Source organism: Panthera uncia, chromosome X, assembly GCF_023721935.1.
Source record: "Panthera uncia isolate 11264 chromosome X, Puncia_PCG_1.0, whole genome shotgun sequence".
Classification (NCBI taxonomy): domain Eukaryota; kingdom Metazoa; phylum Chordata; class Mammalia; order Carnivora; family Felidae; genus Panthera; species Panthera uncia.
In genome coordinates, this window is record NC_064817.1 from 66,800,360 (window position 1) to 66,825,703 (window position 25,344).

At 35.8% G+C, this 25,344-nt stretch overlaps 1 protein-coding gene across 1 annotated transcript in view; it reads left to right on the top strand.

Annotated features, from left to right (window-relative positions):
- The window catches only part of LOC125931799 (uncharacterized), a 433,379-nt gene that overhangs the window by 76,727 nt on the left and 331,308 nt on the right, over positions 1 to 25,344 (top strand). Inside the window, exon 2 of the mRNA XM_049644019.1 lies at positions 9,608 to 9,771. The gene's annotated coding sequence lies outside the window, so the exon portion shown is untranslated. The remainder of the gene's footprint in view (positions 1 to 9,607; positions 9,772 to 25,344) is intronic.

A 25,344-nucleotide genomic window follows, 5' to 3' on the forward strand; every position in this document is an offset into this window, starting at 1 on the left:
GGAGAACTGGACAGCAACTTGCAGAAGGTTGCAACTAGACCACTTTCTCACACCATTCACAAAAATAAACTCAAAATGGATAAAGGACCTGAATGTGAGACAGGAAGCCATCAAAACCCTAGAGGAGAAAGTAGGAAAAGACCTCACTGACCTCAGCCATAGCAATCTCTTACTTGACACATCCCCAAAGGCAAGGGAATTAAAAGCAAAAATGAACTACTGGGACCTTATGAAGATAAAAAGCTTCTGCACAGCAAAGGAAACAACCAACAAAACTAAAAGGCAACCTACGGAATGGGAAAAGATATTTGCAAATGACATATTGGACAAAGGGCTAGTATCCAAAATCTATAAAGAGCTCACCAAACTCCACACCGGAAAAACAAATAACCCAGTGAAGAAATGGGCAGAAAACATGAATAGACACTTCTCTCAAGAAGACATCCGGATGACCAACAGGCACATGAAAAGATGCTCAACGTCGCTCCTCATCAGGGAAAGACAAATCAAAACCACACTCAGATATCACCTCACGCCAGTCAGAGTGGCCAAAATGAGCAAATCAGGAGACTATAGATGCTGGAGAGGAGGTGGAGAAATGGGAACCCTCTTGCACTGTTGGTGGGAATGCAAATTTGTGCAACCACTCTGGAAAACAGTGTGGAGGTTCCTCAATAAATTAAAAATAGACCTACCCTATGACCCAGCAATAGCACTGCTAGGAATTTACCCAAGGGATACAAGAGTACTGATGCATAGGGGTACTCGTACCCCAATGTTTATAGCAGCACTCTCAACAATAGCCAAATTATGGAAAGAGCCTAAATGTCCATCAATTGATGAATGGATAAATTAATTGTGGTTTATATACCCAATGGAGTACTAAGTGGCCATGAGAAAGAATGAAATATGGCCCTTTGTAGCAACGTGGATGGAACTGGAGAGTGTTATGCTAAGTGAAATAAGCCATAAAGAGAAAGACAGATACCATATGTTTTCACTCTTATGTGGATCGAGAAACTTAACAGAAACCTATGGGGGAGGGGAAGGGAAAAAAAAGAGGTTAGAGTGGGAGAGAGCCAAAGCATAAGAGACTTTTAAAAACTGAGAACAAACTGAGGTTTGAAGTGGGTTGGGAGGGAGGATAGGGTGTGGGTGATAGGTATTGAGGAGGGCACCTTTTGGGATGAGCATTGGGTGTTGTATGTAAACCAATTTGACAATAAATTTCATATATTGAAAAAAAATAAATTAATTAATTAAATTAAATAAAGAAAAAAAAAGAAAAAAAACACAAGTAAAAAGCAAATACACAAAAATAAAATCCACACTTACTCCATTGAATATTTCAAACAGTAAAGTATAAGATAGATCTGATTGCTATCCCAGATTGTAACAATTTTCCCAGGTGTATTCAGGAAACACAATATTCTTTCATACCAGTTGTGGTATGATTAAAAAAAATGAAGACTGATTTTTGAAATAAATGTTTTAACTCTGGGTAAAATTTTAGGTTTTCCCTTGGTATTTTTGGTTTATTTTGTTTCTTGGTTATTTTTTTGCAAGACTTAGAAACAACTGATTTTGTAGGTTTTAGTTTGATATTCAGTTGTTTAGAAAAACTCCAGTGAAGGAGCTCTAGGTAGGTACAATTAAAATAATCTAATTTTCAGGTACTAAAGCAAATTAAGGGTCATGAATAAACCTCTCTCTGAATATTTCCAAACAAGTAAGAGTGGGGATCTCCCCTGAGTTTCATTCATTTTGTACAGTTACTTCAGTTATTTTAGATATTGCATCTCCACACATGATTTCACCAGTATCAATCTAAGAAAATATATGTTTATTATTATCAAATCTTATTTAAACCTTTAACACCTGTATTTTTAGAATGTGTGTACATATTTTTTCCTGTTTTTAAACTTCCTTCTAAGTTTATTATTACTTGGATAATTTATCATTTTGTATTTCTTTTAACGTTTATTTTTGAGACAGAGACAGAATATGAACGGGGGAGGAACAGAGAGAGAAGGAATCCCAGAATCTGAAGCAGGTTCCAGGCTCTGAGCTGTCAGCACAGAGCCTGACATGGGGCTCAAACCCACGAACTGTTAGGTCATGACCTGAGCTGAAGGTGGACGCTCAACTGACTGAGCCACTCAGGCGCCCCTCTCTCTCTCTCTCTCTTTTTTTTTAATAGAAAACAAGTGAGCATTAGGTATTTGTTAATGAAAATATTCTCTCATTGCTATACCCTGTGCTTCTATGAAAAAATAATAAAATATAATTATGTAATGAATGCCTCAATGTGTTAAACATTGAGTAGTATGTATATGGATATGTATGAGTTGAAGTTTTTAGTGACAGTGTACATTTCAGTGGCTCACATCAGTGGATGTTGAAATCAATTACAAAGCCCCAAGACCAACTTTTCTGATTTCACAATTTTGTCTGTGATCTGTTTTGTCAATGACTCATGTTGAGACAAAAGCTGTCCTCTAGGCAGCAACCAAATTGGATCTCAATTTTTTTTTATTAGTAGCTTTTTCAGAATTTAATATTTTGGTCTTTATTCTAAATCAGCCTCCCTACCCCCACCTCATCATTTGACATTGATAATTTTTTAGTGTTCTTAGAAACATCTTTATCATGTGTTTTTACGCACTTCATTGCATCCATTGAAGAATGTGTATAACTATCACTGTTATAATACACTCTTCTAAGTATATGTAAAACACTTTTAGGATACACATTCTAAGGAATATGTAAACAGTGTTCTTCCAAACATCTTTGTTAGAAGTATTCTTAAACACCATTCTACATGTATTGCAGAATATTTATAACTTCTATTGACTGATAGAATATTAACCTCTATATAGTAAGCAAGTATCATTCTTAGAAACACCTTTATTACAAGTGTTCTTAAACACTTCACTATATGCTTTGCAGACTGTATAGATATCATTTACTGATATTACACTATTCTGAGTATATAGAAGTAGCAAACTGTTATAATTTAAATAGCATCATAAGCCATTTAAAAATTAAGAAACATATTTCCCACAAAATGTACATACATACATAAATATAAAAATTAGCATATCCCCTTGGATTCCAAATATATATAAAATGTATATGCATTTACTTTGGATTTTCTACATTTTTAGTCTCATTAAAGAAGATAACATTAAGAATTAATTTTGTATATAATTTAAAATACCATTTTGGGTATAATTCTCAATATTTAAAGTTATAGCTTGCTTATTTAGTTTTATAATTGTTTACCATTTTTTCAAGCCAGTTTATTTCAACTTTCTTTTTACTTTATTTTATTTTATTTTATTTTATTTTATTTTATTTTATTCTTAATGTATTTTAAATTGAGTCCTCTTGGATATATTGAGCATCTTTCTTATGTTTGACTGTTGTTCTATAACATAAAATGAAAGTGATAGTTTTCTGTTGGTGCCAGGTTTGTTTTGTACATTTGAAATTCCTGGATGTCTTTGGAATCTAATTTTGTAGTTTCTTCATAGTAGTATGTCTAGGCTTTGTCACATATGGTTTGTATGAGTTGCTAATTTGAAGAAGCTCTCAGTTAAAATGCTGTTGCTTGAAATTCAGTAAACGAAGAGTTTTAAAATGCATTGGGTGTCTTTTTTGGCCCTTTTTTATTACAAGTATATGCCACTTTCTTATAAAATATAGAGAGGTGAAATTTTCTTAATTGTTGAGTTTTAGGACATTTTAAATGCTTTTGGCTGTATAAATATTTCTTTAATTTTCAGTTGTGTTATTGGTTTAAATAATTTAATTAGCCTATTTGTGACTAATATAATTCAACAATATATATATTTTCCCTGAATTGTTTTCAGTATTTTTTTGCCCTCTTCTAGATAAAGTCATAGCCCATACAAATAAGAAACCCAGTTAGACCCAAAATAGTATTGTATTAATCTATATACAGTATGGTGGATTTTAGGAACATAAAGAATTGACTGGTGAAGTTAAATTACATGCTACGTACAGTGTTAGGAAACACGAGATTGCAGTTTTATTGTGCAGGATATGAATGTGTGAAAACATTGCCCCATCACTCAAATTCATTCTGATCTCTCATTTCTTTTATTAACTAAAGCCTACAATATTTCTCAGTCACTTAACTCTTGGGGCATATTTCTTTTAGTTTAAGATACATGATATTAACATTTTTTGTGTTTCTGTTTAGTGTCCTAAAATAAAATTGTAAGCTCTTTAAATGCAGGGATTGTGTTGTATGTCCTCCTGTCCTCCTCAATTTGTAACAATTATTATGCACATAGAAAGCATTTATTAAATCTTTGCTGAACAAATGAATGAGTGAGATTAAGGAATGGTGAGTTGTACATATGGATTATGATCTTTACAAAAATTCACAGTTGTGGATAACTGACTGCACTTAGATTACTCTGAGATTGTGGCCAGCTGTATCTTACATGGCATTCTAGAAGATATTTTGTGGGTGTCATAAGTAGTCATTTCCAATTTTAGACCATCTCAATTACTATGAGAAGTAGTATAGCATAGTGGTTAAGAGCATGAGATCTATAGCCAAACTTCTTGGCTTTAAATCCTGACTCAGCCACTTACTAGCTTTGTATCCTTTGTTAAGTGACTTACCTCTCCTTGAGTCAGTTTTTGCATCTGCAGAGTGCAGATAATAGTAGTTCCTTTGTCATAGAATTGTTGTAAGAATTGAGTTAATATATGAAAAGTGCTTAAAATGGCAAATATTAGTTATTATTATTACAGTGGGTCTTGCAGCTTCTTAGACTAAGAGAAAAAAACTGATCATTTTTATATTTATAAACAAAATATACAATCTACTCTTAATGGCTTATGTCAATCCATGCATATACAATGGGGTCATGACTATATAAATTACTCACATATTTGGGAAAATAAATTTAAAACATATACAAACACATGCATGCACATATTCATTCATATACACAACATTTAAGAATAATACTGTGACTCAAACTTATAAATCAATATTGTTAATATTAAGCTCTGACGGGACAAAGTGACATGGGATAAAAATAAAAACCGGGTAGGTGTGGATGTGTATGTCATATAAATCAATTTGAAAGTTATAGATTTTCTTATTGATAGCTTAGTATCCAAAAAATTTATCCTTGGAGGTAATTTGAACAGCACTACTATGAATTGTGAAAATATATCAAAATATAGATGGTTTTACAAACCTGGAAGCTTGTGTGCCAGATATTGAGAATGAGCTTTCTGCCTTTCATTGGTGGTATCGCTTTGAAGGGGCATGCTGATTGTGGAATTGTAATCAATTCTTAGGCTTGCTGAATGTCTCCTTGGACATTTGCCATGGATTTTTTGAATCATGAACATTTAGCCTCTTCAGTCTTCATGCTTCCTTACAGAAATGGCCTCATCTCTGATTTGCAAGCTTTATATGCTTATAGCTGATATATGTTAATCAGACCAACTTGATAATTATGCCATTAATGACTCAAAAGGCCTATATATAAATGAAGACAAAATTATATGTATAGATTCAATCCAGAATCCTGTAATAAAAGGATGCAGGCTATTGGTTGGTGAAGGCATGCAACTAGTTTCAAGTCCATAGTTATTATCTGGTCCATATGCTTTCTAAGGAAATTTTAATAAAAGGGTTTATAAAAACAAGGTAAAGTAACCTAGGAGAAATAACTGACATGTACTACATCAGATACTCAATCATCTATATAGACTAAGTTATTTTATTTAATTTGTATACATCACAATTCTTTATTCCTACAATCTAGTTGACAGTATATTACATTTCAGTGCAAGTATCTGTTGCAGTTCATAAACAGAATGTGACACTGGGGGGTGTCAAGTATTCAAGGCATTACTATTCACTCTTCATATACACATGAAGAGTAAAGAAAATATAAAATCCCCTCTGATAAATCATTCAACATTCAAATATATTTACTGAGTAAAGTTTCAAGTACATATAAGCACCATCCATAATAATATATATATCATTATTTTGGACAAATCTATATATAATTTTCTCTTAGCCAATTGATAGCATGAGAACTGACCGATAGAAATTTCAGTTTATTTATCATATTTAACCAGTGTAATGAAATAAGTACAGCAAAGTCTTCTATAAGATAATAGGAAGATTACCTTGAGAAATTCAGCTTTCAGATTTATTTTGACATAGTTATACAGCTTCCCTCAAATAGCCAAAGCAATCCTGAAAAAGAAGAACAAAGCTGGAGGCATCACAATTCCAGACTTCAAGTTATATTACAAAGCTGTAGTGATCAAAACAGTATGGTATTGGCACAAAAATAGACACATAGATCAGTGGAACAAAATAGAAAACCCAGAAGTGAAACCATAGCTATATGGTCAATTAATCTTCAACAAAGCAGGAAACAATATCTAATGGGAAAAAGACAATTTCTCCTCTTGATATTTTTTATTTACTTTTATTCACTCATATATGTACTCTTATAAATCAAGTACTGAATTATCTCTCTCTGTCCAATGAAAGGAAGTAATAGCCTGAAAAATAAGCTGAGAGACATACACCCAAGTTTAGATAGGTACTTTGTAACTCTGAATTATATTGTTGGTTATTTTATAGCATGGAACAGAGAAGTGTTCTCTGTTATAATGCTCCAATGGATGGAAATGGGAAATTTGAATAATAAACTGACAAAAGTTGAGTTATTCCAGGTGGCTTTACTTTAAAAATTTTTTAATTCAATGAGAAACTTTACTAATTTATGAGTAATCAAGGGTAAAACCAGTCTAAATATGTAGCAATAGAGAATTACAAAAATTTAAAATAAAAGAAATATAGTTTTATGCCTTTAAAGGGTAGGTTGTAATAAGAATGAAACTAACAAGCACAAAAAGAATCTGATTAAAACGTGGGCAGAAAAAAATTTTAAATAAAAAATAGGCAGAATAACTGAATAGACATTTTATGAAAGAATACCTGCAGATTGCCAACAGACACATGAAAAGATGCTCAACACCACTAATCTTGGAAATGCAGACCAAAACCATGATGAGATATCACCTCACACAAGTCAAAATGGCTAAAATCAAGAAGACAAAAAATAGCAAGTGTTGGTGAGGATGTGGAAAAAAAGGAACTCTCATGCACTGTTGGTGGGAATGTAAATTGGTACAGCCACTGTGGAAAACAGTATGGAGGTTCCTCAAAAAACTAAAAATAGATATGCTATATGAGCTAATAATTCCACTATTGGGTATTTACCCAAGGGAAATGAAAACATTAACTCAAAAGATATACACACCCCTATGTTTATTGCAGCGTTAGTTACAGTAGCCAAGACTGGAAGCAAACTAAGTGTCCATCAATAGATGAATGGATAAGGAAAATGTAGTATATATATATATATATATATATATATAATGTGGTATATTATTATGTATTATATATGTGTGATACATTATAAGATGAATGGATGAGGAAAATGTTATATAAATCATATATTATGATTATATATCATATTATATTATATATAATATATATAATGGAATATTAAACAGCCTTAAAAAAGATGAGATTGTGCTTTTTGAGACAACATCAATGGACCTACTTAAGCTAAGTAAAATAAGTCTGACTGAGAAAGACAAATACCATATGATTCCACTCATGGAATCTAAAAATAAAAATAAAAAAAAGAATAAAAAAACAAAAAGCACAATCAGAGCTACAAATACAGAGAAAAAAAAACTGATGGTTGTCAGGGGGGAAGGGTGTGGGGGGGATTGGAAAAAATGGGTGAAGAGGAGGGGGAGATACAGGCCTCTAGTTATGAAATGATAAAGTTATGGTAATATGGCACAGAGCAAGAGGAATACGGTCAATGATACTGTAATGATGTAATGGGACAGATGGTACCTATACTTATGGTGAACATAGCATAATGTATAAACTTGTCAAATCACTAAGTTGTACAACTGAAATTAATGTAACATTGTGTGTCAGCTATACTCGAATAAAAGAAATTAAATAAAAAAGAATGAAACTAACAAGGTAAATTTATCAGAGGTCATTGACAGGACTTGTTTTAATAAATAGGTAAGAATGCAAATATTACTTAATTAGCATATGAGTATAGTGAAGGGTATACCTGTATTTGACAAGCTATTTATTTATTTATTTATTTATTTTGAGAGAGAGTGAGAGAGAGTGAGCATGAGTAGGGGAGAGGCAGAGAGAGAGAGAGAGAGAGAGAGAGAGAGAGAGAATCCCAAGCAGGCTCCATGAGTCAGCACAGAACCCCACATGGGGCTTGAACTCACAAACTGTGAAATTATGACCTGAGCTAAAATCAAGAGTCAGAATTTTAACTGACTGACCACCCAGATGCCCCTGTACTTGAGAAGTTTTAAAAGAAGTTTAAATATTCCTCATGAAATGCTATTTATATTATCTAATTCTTTAGCAGATTATCTAAAGATATTATAAAGGTAAACACTTTCCTGAGTTATTTTTAAAAAATCAAAGTAGTAAGATCTGTATTAATCAGCTTATATCATTAGTTCCCAGGATATTAGCCACATTCACTTTCATAGGGAAGTTCATCAAATTTCAAATAAATTATGTTAATCTGGGACCATTTCCACTGTACCCTTACTCTTACTATGTGTAACCAAAGAAGAATGATAATTTCATAATTTAGTCTTATTTTAAGTTTAGGGAGCAGAAAAACAGAGAGAGAGAGAGAGAGAGAGAGAGAGAGAATCCCAAGCAGACAGCACAGAGCCCAACTATGGACTCTAGATCATGAACATTGAGATCATGACTTGAGCCAAAATCAAGGGTCAGACGCTTAACGACTGAACCACCCAGGTGCCTCCATAATGTATTTAGTCTTCTGATGCCTTTAGTTATTCATATAAGCTCAGCTTTCTTTTATATAAGATTATGTTAATTTTTATCCATTATTTAATATATTATATTGTTTTACTTATGTATCTTCTAATTACTTCTTTCTAAATAGAGCTAAAGAAATGGCAGAAGCAGGTTACTAAAATATATATGTGAATAATTTTGGATTTTTCCCTCTTAATTATAGTTATGAAGCAGTTTACCCAAGAGATTGTACCCTCCCCAAATAGTTCACATATATTAACTATATGGATTCTTAATTGATCAAATTCCAAATGTTAAAGCAGTCACAAATCAAGAAGTACATTTTATCTCAGTTCTGTGAAGTCCATCTTCAATATTATTATAACAGATTATAAATATACTTTCAGTTATAATCTCTAACTATAAGTGTATATTTAACAGGGTATCTTTTATTAATTAAATTTTCTACTTAAGCATTTCTGTGAAGGCCTACAAAAATCTGTCCTTCCTAAGCCTTTCTAACTAAGGACGCTGAATTTAAGATGAAGTGTTGGAATAAAAACTGTAAATGGCTCATTCATAATAAGAAAAAAGACACAAGTAATTCTATACTGGTTGAATTATATAGTTGTCTTTAAAGGAGGTATGGTCTCTATTTTCTTTGACATTTCCTCTACCTCTTTTGTCTTTTTTCAGAATTGAATTATAATTTTCTGATATATGGAGAACACTTTGAAAGAGCAAAAATCAATGGGGAGAAGCTACTTAACATTACTCGGCAAAAACTTAATGAACTTGGCATAATACAGACTGACCACCAGGACATCATATTAAAAGCGGTTGCTAATATTAATAAAAAGGTGAGTCCTTTTTATTTTTATAGTCCTATTTATTATTATAACACTGTCCTAATTTGCCTTTCTTTTTAATTAACAAAAAATTAATTAAAGAAAAGAGTGTGTTTCCATCAGATACGTGATCTACAGTGAATTTCAGTTTTTTGCCTTTCTAGTTCAAAAGTAATTATGACTGATATGGTCTCTAATTACTCTGTGGATCGTTCATAATCCTGTATTTGAATCATGGCACTGTCTTAAGTGGTTGCTGTTTCTTGCTCCACCGTGAGGATAATGTGTCCCATCATTCCTGGGAAAACTCAGAGATATTCTGCCTAAACTGAAGGTTATTCTGCCTTATAGAATTGAAAGTGAGAGATGGAGGTTCTAAGAAATAAACTCACAAATTTTTATAAGATCAAAGGATTGAGAGAATTGCTATATCCACTGAATCTTAAAATGAATCAAAGAATGATAAAAGAGTTATCAAGGCCAGACACAATATTCTAGACAGTTGTCTTTGCACCTAGAAATAGAGTGGTCACTTTATATAATAGCTCAGTCAAACCAAAATTCAATAATAAATACAAAGGACAAGTCTGGAACTCATTAGCAAAGATGAAGTAGATTTGGATTTTTTCATTATTTCAGGACTGTGATCAAAATCCATCTACCTATTCAACAAATATTGATCGAGGACCTTCAATTACTTGAGTAATTCAAACAATATCATATGCCTAATTGTGTCTACTGAGTTTCATTTTCCATTATTTTTTATTTTTTTAACTATATTTACTTATTTTGAGAGTGAGAGAGTGCAGGAGGGGCAGAGAGAGAGGAGAGAGACAATCTCAACCATGTTCCGCATTGTCAGTGCAGAGCCCAACGTGGGGCTGAAACTTACAAACCATGAGATCATGACCTGAGCTGAAATAAAGAGGTGGACGCTTAAATGACTGAACCATGCCCCTAAATTTTCATTTGACAGGCTTAAAAACTATTTCTTTCACAGTACAACCTATTTCACTTAGCATAATACCCTCTAGGCCCATCCATGTTCTTGCAAATGGCTAGATCTTGTCCTTTTTGTTGCTGTATAACATTTCATTGTATGTATATACCACTTCTTTAGTCATTAATCTATCAGTGGACACTTAGGTTGCTTCCATATCTTAGCTATTGTAAATAAAGTTGTCATTTTCTTTAGGTAAATACCAATTAGTGGAATTTTTGAATCATATGGTATTTCTATTTTTAGAAATTGGCTGTACTAATTTATATTCCCACCAACAGTTCATGAAATTTCCTTTTTCTCTGTACTCTCACCAACATTTGTTATTCCTTGTCTTTTATTTTATCCATTTTGACAGGTGTGAGGTGATGTCTCATTGTGGTTTTGATTTACATTTTTGTGATGATTATTAATGTTGAGCATTTTTTCATGTATCTGTTGGCCATCAATATATCGTCTTTGGAAAAATGTCTGTTTAGGTCCTCTGCCAATTTTTACAATGGCATATTTTGGATCCATAAAAAAGAATGAAATTGGGCTGCCTGGGTGGCTCAGTCGGTTGAGCATCCGACTTTGGCTCAGGTCATGATCTCACAGCTTGTGAGTTCAAGCCCCACGTCAGGCTCTGTACTGAAAGCTCAGAGCCTGGAGCCTGCTTTGAATTCTGCATATCCCTCTCTCTCTGTCCCTCCCCTGCTCACACTCTGTCTCTCTCTCAACAATAAAAATAAACAATATTTTTTTTAAAAAAGAATGAAATCTCTCCATTTGTGACAACATGGATTGACCTAGTGAGTATTGTGCTGAGCAAAATAGGTCAGACTGAGAAAGACAAATGTCATATGATTTCTATCATATGTGGAATCTAAAAAAACAAAACAAATGAATAAACAAAAAAAAAGCAAAATTAGACCTATAAAAACAGGCAAGAAACTAACGTTTGACGGAAGGTGGGCAGGGGAATGGGCAAAATGGGTGAAGGGGAGTGGGAGTTACAGGCTTACAGATATGGAATGAATAATTCCTGGCAATCAAAGATATAACATCAATGATATTGTAGTAGCATTGTGTGGTAATAAATGGTAGCTATACTTGTCGTGAATATAGCATCACATATACAGATGTTGAATCACTCTATTTACAACTGAAACTAATGTAACATTGTGTGTTAACTATAATAAAAAAACAAAAATAAAAACTATTTCTGATGGATTTTAAAATGTTCTAATATGTCCTATTGATTTTTGAAAACTCTTATCCTTCTACTTTCTGTAAGGTCAATGTTTACTCCTTTTTAAAGTAGTCTTTATGTATCTTTTCCATCATAGCCTTACAAGAGTATGATGATATGTATATTTGATTCTACTTTATATCCCATTAGGTTAGGTATTCAATTGAGACTGTTAAATAGCAAACACCATGAGAATCCTTGCATACTGCATGAACTGATTTACTGTGTCATTGGAAATGGTTTATTTTCTTTTTCTTTTTCTTTTTCTTTTTCTTTATTTATTTTTTAAATTTACATCCAAATTAGTGCAACAATGATTTCAGGAGTAGATTCCTTAGTGCCCCTTACCCATTTAGCCCATCCCCCCTTCCATAACTGCTCCCATAACCTTGTTTGTTCTCCAAATTTATGAGTCACTTATGTTTTGTCCCCCTCCCTGTTTTTGTATTATTTTTGTTTCCCTTCCCTTATGTTCATGTTTTGTCTCTTAAAGTCCTCATATGAGTGAAGTCATATGATTTTTATCTTTCTCTGACTAATTTCACTTAGCATAATACCCTCCAGTTCCATGCACATAGTTGCAAATGGCAAGATTTCATTCTTTTTGATTGCCGAGTAATACTCCATTATATCACATCTTTTTTATCCATTCATCCATTGATGGACTTTTGGGCTCTTTCCATACTTTGGCCATTGTTAATAGTTCTGCTATAAACATGGGGGTGAATGGGTCCCTTCGAAACAGCACAGCTGTATACCTTGGATAAATGCCTAGTAGTGCAATTGCTGGGTCGTAGGGTAGTTCTATTTTTAGTTTTATGAGGAACCTCCATACTGTTTTCCGGAGTGGCTGCACCAGCTTGCATTCCCACCAACAATGCAAAAGAGATCCTCTTTCTCTGCATCCTCGCCGACATCTGTTGTCGCCGGAGTTAATGTTAGCCATTCTGACAGGCATAAGGTGGTACCTCATTGTGGTTTTGATTTGTATTTCCCTGATGATGAGTGAAGTTGAGCGTTTTTTCATGTGTCAGTTGGCCATCTGGATGTCTTCTTTGGAGAAGTATGTATTCATGTATTTTGCCCATTTCTTCACTGGATTATTTGTTTTTTGGGTGTTGAGTTTGATACACTTTTCATAGATTTTGGGTACTAACCCTTTGTCTGATATGTCATTTGAAAATATCTTCTCCTATTCTGAAGGTTGCTTTTTAGTTTTGCTGATTGTTTCGTTTGCTGTGCAGAAGCTTTTTATTTTGATGAGGTCCTAATAGTTCATTTTTGCTTTTGATTCCCTTGCCTCTGGAGACATGTTGAGTAAGAAGTTGCTGCAGTCCAGATCAAAGAGGTTTTTGCCTGCTTTCTCCTCGAGGATTTTGATGGCTTCCTGTTTTACATTGAGGTCTTTCATCCATTTTGAGTCTATTTTTGTGTATGGTGTAAGAAAGTGGTCCAGGTTCATTCTTCTGCATGTCGCTGTCCAGTTTTCCCAGCACCAGTTGGTGAAAAGAGTGTCTTTATTCCATTGGATATTCTTTCCTTCTTTGTCAAAGATTAGTTGGCCATACATTTGTGGGTCCATTTCTGGGTTCTCTATTCTGTTCCATTGATCTGAGTGTCTGTTTTTGTGCCAGTACCATACTGTCTTGATGATTACAGCTTTGAGGTATAGCTTGAAGTCTGGGATTGTGATGCTTCCTGCTTTGGTTTTCTTTAAGATTGCTTTGGTTATTCAGGGTCTTTTCTGGTTCCATACAAATTTTAGGATTATTTGTTCTAGCTCTGTGGAGAATGCTGGTGTTATTTTGATAGGGATTGCATTGAATGTGTAGATTGTTTTCAGTAGTATCGACATTTTAACAATATTTGTTCTTCCTCTCCAAGATCATGGAATCTTTTTCCATTTTTTTTTGTATCTTCTTCAATTTCTTTCATCAGTTTTCTATAGTATTCAGTGTACAGATTTTTCATCTCTTTGATTAGATTTATTCCTAGGTATTTTATGGGTTTTGGTGCAAATATAAATGGGATAGATTCCCTAATTTCTTTTTCTGTTGCTTCATTGTTGGTGTATAGGAATGCAACCGATTTCTGTGCATTGATTTTATATCCTGCAACTTTGCTGAATTCATGAATCAGTTCTAGCAGTTTTTTGGTGGAATCTTCTGGGTTTTCCATATAGAGTATCATGTCATCTGTGAAGAATGAAAGTTTAACCTCCTCCTGGCCAATTTGGATGCCTTTTATTTCTTTGTGTTGTCTGATTGCAGTGGCTAAGACTTCCAATTCTATGTTGAATAACAGTGGTGAGAGGGGACATCCCTGTCTTGTTCGTGACCATAGGGGGAAAGCTTTGTTTTCCCCCCATTGAGGATGATATTAGCATTGGTCATTCATATATGGCTTTTATGATCTTGAGGGTTTATATCAAGAAAGGATGCTGTATTTTGTCAAATGCTTTCTCTGCATCCATTGAGAGGATCATATTGTTCTTGTCCTTTCTTTTATTGATGTGATGAATCACGTTAATTGTTTTGCGTATATTGAACCAGCTCTGCATCCCAGGTATAAATGCCACTTGGTCGTGGTGAATAATTTTTTTAATGTATTGTTGTATCCAGTTGGCTAATATCTTGTTGAGGATTTTTGCATCCATATGCGTCAGGGAAATTGGTCTATAGTTCTCCTTTGTAGTGGGGTTTCTGTCTGGTTTTGGAATCAAGGTAATGCTGGCTTCATAGAAAGGGTTTGGAAGTTTTCCTTCCATTTCTATTTTTTGGAGTAGCTTCAAGAGAATAGGTATTAACTCTTCCTTAAATGTTCGGTAGAATTGCCTTGGAAAACCATCTGGCCCTGGACTCTTGTTTTTTGGCAGATTTTTGACTGCTACTTCGGTTTCCTTACTAGTTATGGGTCTGTTCAAATTTTCTATTTATTTCTGTTTCCGTTTTGGTAGTGTATATGTTTCAAGGAACTTGTCCATTTCTTCCAGAGTGCCCATTTTATTGGCATATAATTGCTCATAATCTTCTCGTATTATTGTTTTTATTCCTGCTGTGTTGGTTGTGATCTCTCCTCTTTCATTCTTGATTATATTTATTTGGGTCTTTTCCAGTTTCTTTTTGATCAAACTGGCTAGGGATTTATCAATTTTGTTAATTCTTTCAAATAACCAGCTTCTGGTTTCATTGATCTATTCTACTGTTTGTTTGTTTGTTTGTTTGTTTTTTGGTTTGTATAGCATTAATTTCTGCTCTACTCTTTATTATTTCTTGTCTTCTGCTGGTTTTGGGTTTTATTTGCTGTTCTTTTTCCAGCTCCTTATGGTGTAAGGTTAGGTTTCGTATCTGAGATCTTTCTTCCTTCTTTAGGAAGGCCTGGATTGCTATATACTTTACTCTTACGACCACCTTTGCTGCGTCCCAGAGGTTTTGGATTGTGGTGTTATCATTTCATTGGCTTCCATGAACATTTTAAGTTCCTCTTTAACTTCTTGGTTGGCCCATTCATTCTTTAGTAGGATGCTCTTTAGTCTCCATGTATTTGTTACTTTTCCAAATTTTTTCTTGTGGGTGGTTGATTTCGAGTTTCATAACATTGTAGTCTGAAAATATGCACGGTATGATCTCGATATTTTTGTACTTGCTTAGGGCTGCCTTGTGTCCCAGTATATTGTCTATTGTGGAGAACGCTCCATGTGCAGTGCAGAAAAATGTATATTCTGCTGCTTTAGGAAGAAATGTTCTGAATATATCTGTTAAGTCCATCTGGTCCAATGTGTCATTCAAAGTCATTGTTTCCTTGTTGATTTTTTGATTAGTTGATCTGTCCATTGTTGTGAGTGGGGTATGGAAGTTTCCTACTATTATGGTATTACTATCGATGAGTTTATTTATGTTTGTGATTAACTGATTTATATATTTGGGTGCTATCACATTTGGTGAATAAATGTTTACAATTGTTTGGTCTTCTTGGTAAATAGACCCCTTCATTATGATATAATGCCCTTCTGCATCTCTTGATACAGTTTTTATATTTTTTTTAATTTTGTTTAATGTTTATTTCTGAGACAGAAACAGAGCATGAGTGGGGGAGGGGCAGAGAGAGAGGGGGACACAGAATCCGAAGCAGGCTCCAGGCTCTGAGCTGTCAGCACAGAGCCCGACGCGGGGCTCGAACTCACAGACTGTGAGATCACGACCAGAGCCAAACCCGGATGCTCAACTGACTGAGCCACCCAGGTGCCCCAATACAGTCTTTATTTTAACGTCTAGATTGTCTGATACAAGTATGGCTACTCTGGCTTTCTTTTGTTGACCATTAGCATGATAGATGGTTCTCCATCCCCTTATTTTCAATTTGAAGGTGCTTTTAGGTGTAAGTGGGTCTCATGTAAACAGCATATAGATGGATCTTCTTTCCTTATCCATTCTGTTACCCTATGTCTTTTGATTGGAACATTGAGTCCATTGACATACTGAAAGATGAATTTATTGCCATTATGATGCTCGTAGAATTGGAGTGTCTGGTGGTGTTCTCTGGTCCTTTCTAATCTTTTCTGCTTTTGGTATTTATTTATTTATTTATTTTTTCCTCTTTTCTCCCCACAGAGAGTCCCCCTTAAAATTTCTTGCAGGGCTGGTTTAGTGGTCACAAATTCCTTTAATTTTTGTTTGTCTGGGAAACTTTCCATCTCTCTTTCTATTTTGAATGACAACCTTCCTGGAAAAAGAATTCTTGGCTGCATATTTTTCTGATTCAGCACACTGAATATATCCTGCCACTCCTCTCTGGCCTGTCAAGTTTCTGTGGATAGGTCTGCTGCAAACTTGATCTGCCTTCCCTTGCAGGTTAGGGAATTTTTTCCCTTGCTGCTTTCATGATTCTCTCCTTGCCTGAATATTTTGTGAATTTTACTGTGATATGCCTTGTTGATGGTCATTTTTCGTTGAATATAATGGGGGTTCTCTGTGTTTCCTGGATTTCGATGTCTGTGTCTTTCTCCAGGTTGGGAATGTTTTCCACTATGATTTCCTCACATAACCCTTCTATCCCTATTTCTCTCTCTTCCTCTTTTGGGACCCCTATGATTCTGATGTTGTTCTTTTTTAATAAGTCACTGATTTCTCTAATTCTTAAATCGTGCACTTTTGCCTTAATCTCCCACTTTTTTAATGTTCCTTTATTCACCATAAGTTTGTCCTCTATATTGCTGATATCTCTGCCTCATCCATCCTTGCTGCAGTGGCCTCTATTCGAGATTGCAGCTCATTTGTAGCATTTTTTATTTCATCCTGACTAGTGTTTACTTCATATATCCGCAGAAAGAGATTCTAATTTATTTTCGACTCCAGCTAGTATTCTTATTATCATGATTCTAAATTCTGGTTCAGACATCTTGCTTGTATCTGTGTTGGTTAAATACCAGGCTGTTGTTTCTTTGTGCTCATTCTTTCGGGGTGAATTCCTTTGTTTCATCATTTTGAAGGGAGAAAAGGAATTAATACAGTAGAAAAAAGAAAATTAAAAAAATTAAAAATCCCAAGCCAAGGAAGATGGCAGCATAGGAGCAAGCTGGGCTCACCTCAGTCGGCTGATCACTTAGATTCCACCCACACCTGACTAAATACCCCAGAAAACCGGCAGAATCTCGCAGAATGGGCTCTCTTAAGCCAAGCATAGACCAGAGTCCTATGGAAGAAGATCCACCTGAGCTAAGATGCCAGATCCAATCAAAGTAGCACCACAAGCCTGGAAGTGTGCAAGTAGCCTGGACAGGGGACACACCACTCCACAGTGAGTCCTGCCCTTGGGAGAGGGGAAGAAAAGGTACACACCAGTCTGACTGTGGCCCCAACAGTGGGCTGGGGACAGATATCAGGTCTGAATACGGTCCCACCCACCAACACAGGTAACTCCAGACAGCACAGGGGAAGTGCCCTGCAGTTTGGTGCCACCGCAGGGACTACCCAAAATGATGAAATGGAAGAACTCTCCTCAAAACAAACTCCAGGAAGTAACAACAGCTAACAAATTGATCAAAAACTATTTAAGAAATATAATGGAACAAGAATTTAGAATAATAGTCATAAAATTAATTGCTATGATTGAAATAGGTATAGGGGACAGCAGAGAATCTATTGCTACAGAGATCAGGGGACGAAGAAATAGTCATGAGGAGCTAAAAATGCTATAAATGAGGGGCAAAATAAAATGGAGGCGACCACAGCTCAGATTAAAGAGGCAGAGGAGAGAATAGGTGAATTAGAAGATAAAATTATGGAAAAAGAGGAAGCTGAGAAACAGAGAGATAAAAAATCCAGGAGTATGAGGGGAAAATTAGGGAACTATGTGATGCAATAAAACGGAACAATATCCTTATCATAGGAATTCCAAAAGAGGAAGAGAGAGGAGGGGTGAAGGTGTACTTGAACAAATCATAGTTGAGAACTTCCCTGATCTGGAAAAGGAAAAAGGCATTGAAATCCAAGAGGCACAGAAAACTCCCTTCAAGTGTAACTTGATCTTTTGCACAAAATAACATAGTGAACTTGGCAAAATACAAGGATAAAGAGAAAACTCTGAAAGCAACTAGGGATACACAAGCTCTAATTTACAAAGGGAGACCCACAAGACTAATGGCAGACCTAGCTACAGAAACTTGGCAGGCCAGAAAGGAAGGGCAGGAAATCTTCAATGTGATGAACAGAAAAAAATATGCAGCCGAGAATCCTTTATCCAGCAAGTCTGTCATTCAGAATAGAAGGAGAGACAAAGGTCTTCCCAAACAAAAACTGAAGGAATTCATCACCACTAAAGCAGCCCTAGAAGAGATCCTAAGGGGGACTCTGTGAGTGAAATGTTGCAAGGAACACAAAGTATCAGAGACATCACTATGAGCATGAAAACAACACACATCACAATGACTCTAAACCCATATCTTTCTATACTAACACTGAATGTAAATGGAGTAAATGCTCCAACCAAAAGACATAGGGTTTCAGAATGGATAAAAAAACACAAGACCCATCTATTTGCTGTCTACAAGAGACTCATATTAGACCTGAAGACACCTTCAGATTTAAAGTGAGGGGATGGAGAACTATCTATCATGCTACTGGAAGTCAAAAGAAAGCTGGAGTAGCCATACTTATATCACACAAACTAGACTTTAAGTTAAAGGCTGTAACAAGAGATGAATAAGGCCATTATATAATAATTACAAGGTCTATCCATAAGGAAGAGTGAACAATTGTAAATGTCTATGTGCCAAATACACGAGCCCCCAAATATATAAAAAAAATTAATCACAAACATAAGCAACCTTATCGATAAGAATGTGGTAATAGCAGGGGACTTTAATACCCCACTTACAACAATGGATGGATCATCTAGACACAGGGTCCATAAAGAAACAAGGTCCCTGAATGATACATTGGATCAGATGGACTTGACAGATATATTTAGAATGCTGCATCCCAAAGCAACAGAATATACTTTCTTCTTGAGTGCACATGGAACATTCGCCAAGATAGATCACATACTGGGTCACAAAACAGCCCTGCATAAGTATACAAGAATTGAGATCATACCATGCACCTTTCAGACCACAATGCTATGAAACGTGAAATAAACCACAGGAAAAATTCTGGAAAGTTTCCAAAAGCATGGAGGTTAAAGAACACCTTACTAAAGAATGAATGGGTCAACCAGGCCATTAGAGAAGACATTAAAAAGTATATGGAAACAAATGAAAAGGAAAAGACAACAATGCAAATGCATTGGAATGCAGTGAAGGCAGTCCTGAGAGGAAAATACATTGCAATCCAGGCCTATCTCAGGAAACAAGAAAAATCCCAAATACAAAATCTAACAGCACACCTAAAGGAAGTAGAAGCAGAACAGCAAAGATACCCAAACTCAGCAGAAGAAGGGAAATAATAAAGATCAGAGCAGAAATAAACAATATAGAATCTTAAAAAAAAAAAAAAAAACTGTAGAGCAGAACAATGAAACCAGGAGTTTCATTTTTGAAAAGGTAAACAAAATTGATAAATCTTTAGCCAGGTTTCTTAAAAATAAAAAGGGTATGACCCAAATAGATAAAATCATGATTGAATATGGAATTATTACAACCAATCCCTCAGAAATACAAGCAATTATCAGGGAATACTATGAAAAATTATATGCCAACAAACTGGACAACCTGGAAGAAATGGACAAATTCCTAAGCACCCACACACTTCCAAAACTTGAACAGGAAGAAGTAGAAAACTTGAATAAACCCATAACCAGCGAAGAAATCGAATCATTTATCAAAAATCTCCCAACAAATAAGAGTCAAGGACCAGATGGCTTCGCTGGGGAATTCTACCAGATATTTAAAGCAGTTATAATGTCTATCCTTCTGAAGCTGTTCCAAAAATAGAAAGGGAAGGGAAACTTCCAGACTTATTCTATGAAGCCAACATTACTTTGATTCCTAAAGCAGACAAAGACCCATCAAAAAAAAGAGAACTCAGGTCAATATCCCTGATAAATATTGATGCAAAAATTCTCAATAAGATACTAGCAAATCAAATTCGACAGCATATAAAAAGATTTTCAGGGGTTTTTGAGGAAGATGGTCATGTAGGAGGATGCAGGGCTCACCGCGTTCTGCTTATCACTTAGATTCCACTTAGATTCCACCCACAGCTGCCTAAATAGCCCAGAAAACCACCAGAAGACTAGCAGAATGGACACTCCGGAACCAAGTGTATACAAGAGGCCCACAGAAGAAGGTAGGAAGGGCAGAGAGGTGGTGTGCACTACACGGACTGGCTGGAGGGAGCAGGGCGGAGGGGCCCTGAGTCTGGCTTGCAAAACCGGAGGGGCCCGACTGCCTGAGTTCTGACAGCCAGCGGGAGTTAACACCTGGAATGTTATAAGTCAACAGCTCTGCTCAGAGAGCAGGAGGGCTAGAGGACAACGGGAGGGAGAAGTGTTGAGTCCCAGAGGACAGAGTTCACCTCGGCGGAGAAGAAAGGCGCTGGGAAGCGGAATCTCCCCCACCCATCCTCCAGCCAAAATCCCAAAGGGAAACAGTTCCCTTCACGGAACTTGCTTGCACCCAGCAAACACCCAACACCGTGCTTCTGTGGATCCATTCCTCCCATAGGCTTGCCTCACGCCAGTCAGAGTGGCCAAAATGAACAAATCAGGAGACTATAGATGCTGGAGAGGATGTGGAGAAACGGGAACCCTCTTGCACTGTTGGTGGGAATGCAAACTGGTGCCGCCACTTTGTAAAATAGTGTGGAGGTTCCTCAAAAAATTAAAAATAGACCTACCCTATGACCCAGCAATAGCATTGCTAGGAATTTACCCAAGGTATACAGGAGTGCTGATGCATAGGGGCACTTGTACCCCAATGTTTATAGCAGCACTCTCAACAATAGCCAAATTATGGAAAGAGCCTAAATGTTCATCCACTGATGAATGGATAAAGAAATTGTGGTTTATATACATAATGGAATACTACATGGCAATGAGAAAGAATGAAATATGGCCTTTTGTAGCAACGTGGATGGAACTGGAGAGTGTTATGCTAAGTGAAATAAGCACACAGAGGAAGACAGATACCATGTGTTTTCACTGTTATGTGGATCCTGAGAAACTTAACCGAAGAACATGGGGGAGGGAAGGAAAAAAAAAAGTTAAGAGAGAGGGAGGCCAACCATAAGAGACTCTTAAAAGCTGAGAACAAACTGAGGGTTGATGGGGAGTGGGAGTGAGGGGAGGGTGGGTGAGTGGTATTGAGCGGGGCACCTGTTGGGATGAGCACTGGGAGTTGTATGGAAACCATTTTGAGAATAAATTTCATATTAAAAATAAATAAATAAATGAATAAATAAATAAAATTTTAACAATAAAAAAATTAAAGTTAAAAATATATTAAAATTAAAAACACATGCAAAAAAATTGAATAAATCATGCTCGATTCTTGGTGTGTTTTGGTCTGGGTGTTGAATGTTGTTTGATAGATTAGAGATAAAAAGAGGGAAAAAAAGGAATTGTTTGAAAATTTGAATAAATGAATACACTGAAATAGACTAGGATGAAATTATGGGAGTAAAATAGAATTTGAAAAAAATGTATACAAAAGTAAAGAATATAGTAGAAAAAATTAAATTATTTTTAATAAAAATAAAAATTATTTTTTCTCTTTATTCAAGAAAAATAAAAGAAACAAAAAAGAGAAAAAAGAAAAAAAGGAAATCAGGTGAAAATTTGAAAAAGTTAATACACTGTAGTAGACTAAAATAAATTGATGGAAGTAAAATAGAATTTAAAAAAATTACATAAAAGTAATAAATATAGTAAAAAAGAATGAAAAATATTTTTAATTAAAATTGAAAATAAAAATTGTTTATTTCTCTTTATGTATTCAATGAAAGCAAAGAAGGTAAAAAGAAGAAAAAAGAATGAAAATTGAATAGGTGGACCCAATAACAGATTGAAATATGAGTGAAATTATTTCGTTTTCCCCTCAAAGTCAGAGTATGAAATGCTTTATAGTCCTTAAACTAAGCAGGTGGTGAGACTTGTTTTCTTGAAGAGTGAGGTTGGCCCAATTGGGCTGGGCTTAATGTAACAGCTCCGTTCTCCACTAGATGGCGCTGCTAGCCTACTGGGGTGGAGTGTTGGGGCGCTCATAGGTGTGTATGCGCATGCGTGGGAGTGGTGAAAATGGCGTCGCACAGCTACCCAGTCTCTAGTATCAGAACTCTCTTCTCCCCAATCAACAATTGCACACCCATCCTCTGTCTTCAGCTTTCGTCCACTGCCCGCGTTTTCACTGTCTGTGACCAAGCCCCAGGCAGTACCTTTCTCCCGAGTTCTGTCTCAGATGTGGCTGTATTCCCTGGCCCCTTACTTTGAAGGACTGCGGCTTTGACCCGTTCCACCCCTCTGCAGCAGGGTCTCACTGAGCAATGGCCGAATGCTGGCTGCACCCAGGAACACCTGCTGGACCCTGCTGCTGCTGGTGCCCCAAGATTGCGGCCAGGTGCCAGCCTGCACCAGAAAAAGTTCACAAGATAGTGTAGCAGTAGCGTTACAGGTATTATGGAAAATCACAACACACATCTGGCACCAGGCTTCACCCTTAATGACCTTGTTCCAACACCAGCAAATGTGGCCATTCTCTGGGGTCTGCTGGGGCCTGGTGGCCTCAACATTCTCTACCAAATGTCCTTCCATCAGTGGAACCGCTTTTCCCCGTGTGGCCCAAGAACCTCCTAGACCCCACTCTGCTCCTGGGGATTCGACCTTCCTACCAGAGCACTGCCAGGTATCGAGCTGCAGAGTTTCAGACTCTACACTCCACCTATTTACAGTCTTATTGGAATTTAAACCCTCTTCTTTCTATTTTCTCCCTTTTTAGTTTAGTCCCTGTGGCTGTTTCCAATTTTCCACTTTCTCTCCATCTGATTTTGGGGAGGGGTGCTTTTCCCATAACCCCATCCCCCCGTCTTCATCCTCTCTCTGCCTGCACAAGTGGCTCCCTGCCTGTTGCAGCTTCTCTCTCCCCAAGTTCACTTCTCCATGCCGTGTACCTCCTGAATTCTGTGGTTCAGTTTGTGCAAATTGTTGTGTTAATCCTCCATTCAGTTTTCTAGGTATGCAGGATGGTTTAGCGTTGGTCTGGCTATATTTCATGGACACAAGACACTCAAAAAACTTCCGTGCTGTTCTGCCATCTTGGCTCCCCTCATAAAATGGTTTAGTTTTAACAGTCACATATACTATTTAAAAACCAGTTTATTTCTACATGGAAGACTTATATTGGAGACTATTGATTATATCAAGGGGTCAAGTAGTTTTTCCCTGCAGAGCAGAATGCGTTTTTAAAAATACTGGATGAGGGGCGCCTGGGTGGCGCAGTCGGTTAAGCGTCCGACTTCAGCCAGGTCACGATCTCACGGTCCGTGAGTTCGAGCCCCGCGTCAGGCTCTGGGCTGATGGCTCGGAGCCTGGAGCCTGTTTCCGATTCTGTGTCTCCCTCTCTCTCTGCCCCTCCCCCGTTCATGCTATGTCTCTCTCTGTCCCAAAAATAAATTAAAAAACGTTGAAAAAAAAATTAAAAAAAAAATACTGGATGAAAAGAAGAATAAAAATATTTGATGTGGGAAAAACTAATAAAAGTGTCAATTTCTTCCAACCAGCCAGCAATTCTCTAGAATATCTTGACATCAACATTGTTTCTTATTATTAGATAATTTCATAAATATTTGTGATTATGCTACCACATTACCCATCTTTAGCAGCATGTTTTAAAGAATATTCTTTTGATAAAAAGGGAAAAAGGATTTGTAATGTGTCAGTACTTCACTCAAATTATGGAGGTATATATGAGCCTGAATATCTTAAAAACTTATACCCTATAAATGTTCCATGACAATGTTTATCTTGCCTGGGATCTGCCTGAATAAAACACATTGGCCAAAAAGCCAAGCTATAAACCATATTTCATTGAATTTAAGAATAAACCATTGAAATGTGCCATTATATAATTTATCACTGTGAAAAAAATAAAAGCTACCAATTAAGCTAGTCCAATGCTTTCTACCCATGTGGGTAAACAATAACATCCTGATTTAAGAAATTTTAAAATACAAAAATACATCTACCTTCTCCAAACATTGAAATATTGTATTTGTAAGTTTATATGGTCCCTAAGACACAGATTGTGATAATGTTTTGAAAGATCAAACTAAAAAGTAACACATGTTCCTAGAGGTCATAGATAAGTTTTCATATAGCTGAATTAACAACGACTTTTGATAAGGAGGTTACTGTTTCAAATTCTGAAAATGAATCAAGTATCATATCATATAATATATATATTATAATATTATATTTTAACTGTATATCTGGAGTTTCCAGGGTAGAATAAATGATAATTTGATTAGAAGAAAAATTCTCAAAAAATATGACCTAGAAATAATCAAACAGAAAAAGTGGTGATGGGAAAGTTTCTAAATAATAAATGATTTCTTAGTAAAGAGTATATCTGTTTTATTTCTGTGCTTTCATGGAGAGATGGAACTTGAAAAATGAGAGAAGACATCAGCAATAGTGGAATGTAACTATTCTTGGCATATATTTAATAGAAACCATCATAATTTCCTTAATGTCAAGTCAAAAGTAGATACATGTGCATGTACCCCTTTTAATCAATATTTTTTAATCCTTTCAATAAATACCTAGTATCACAATTGCTAGGTTGTAGGATAGCTCCATTTTTAACTTTTTGAGGAATGTCCATACTGTTTTTCAGAGTGGCTGCACCAGTGTGCACTCCCACTAA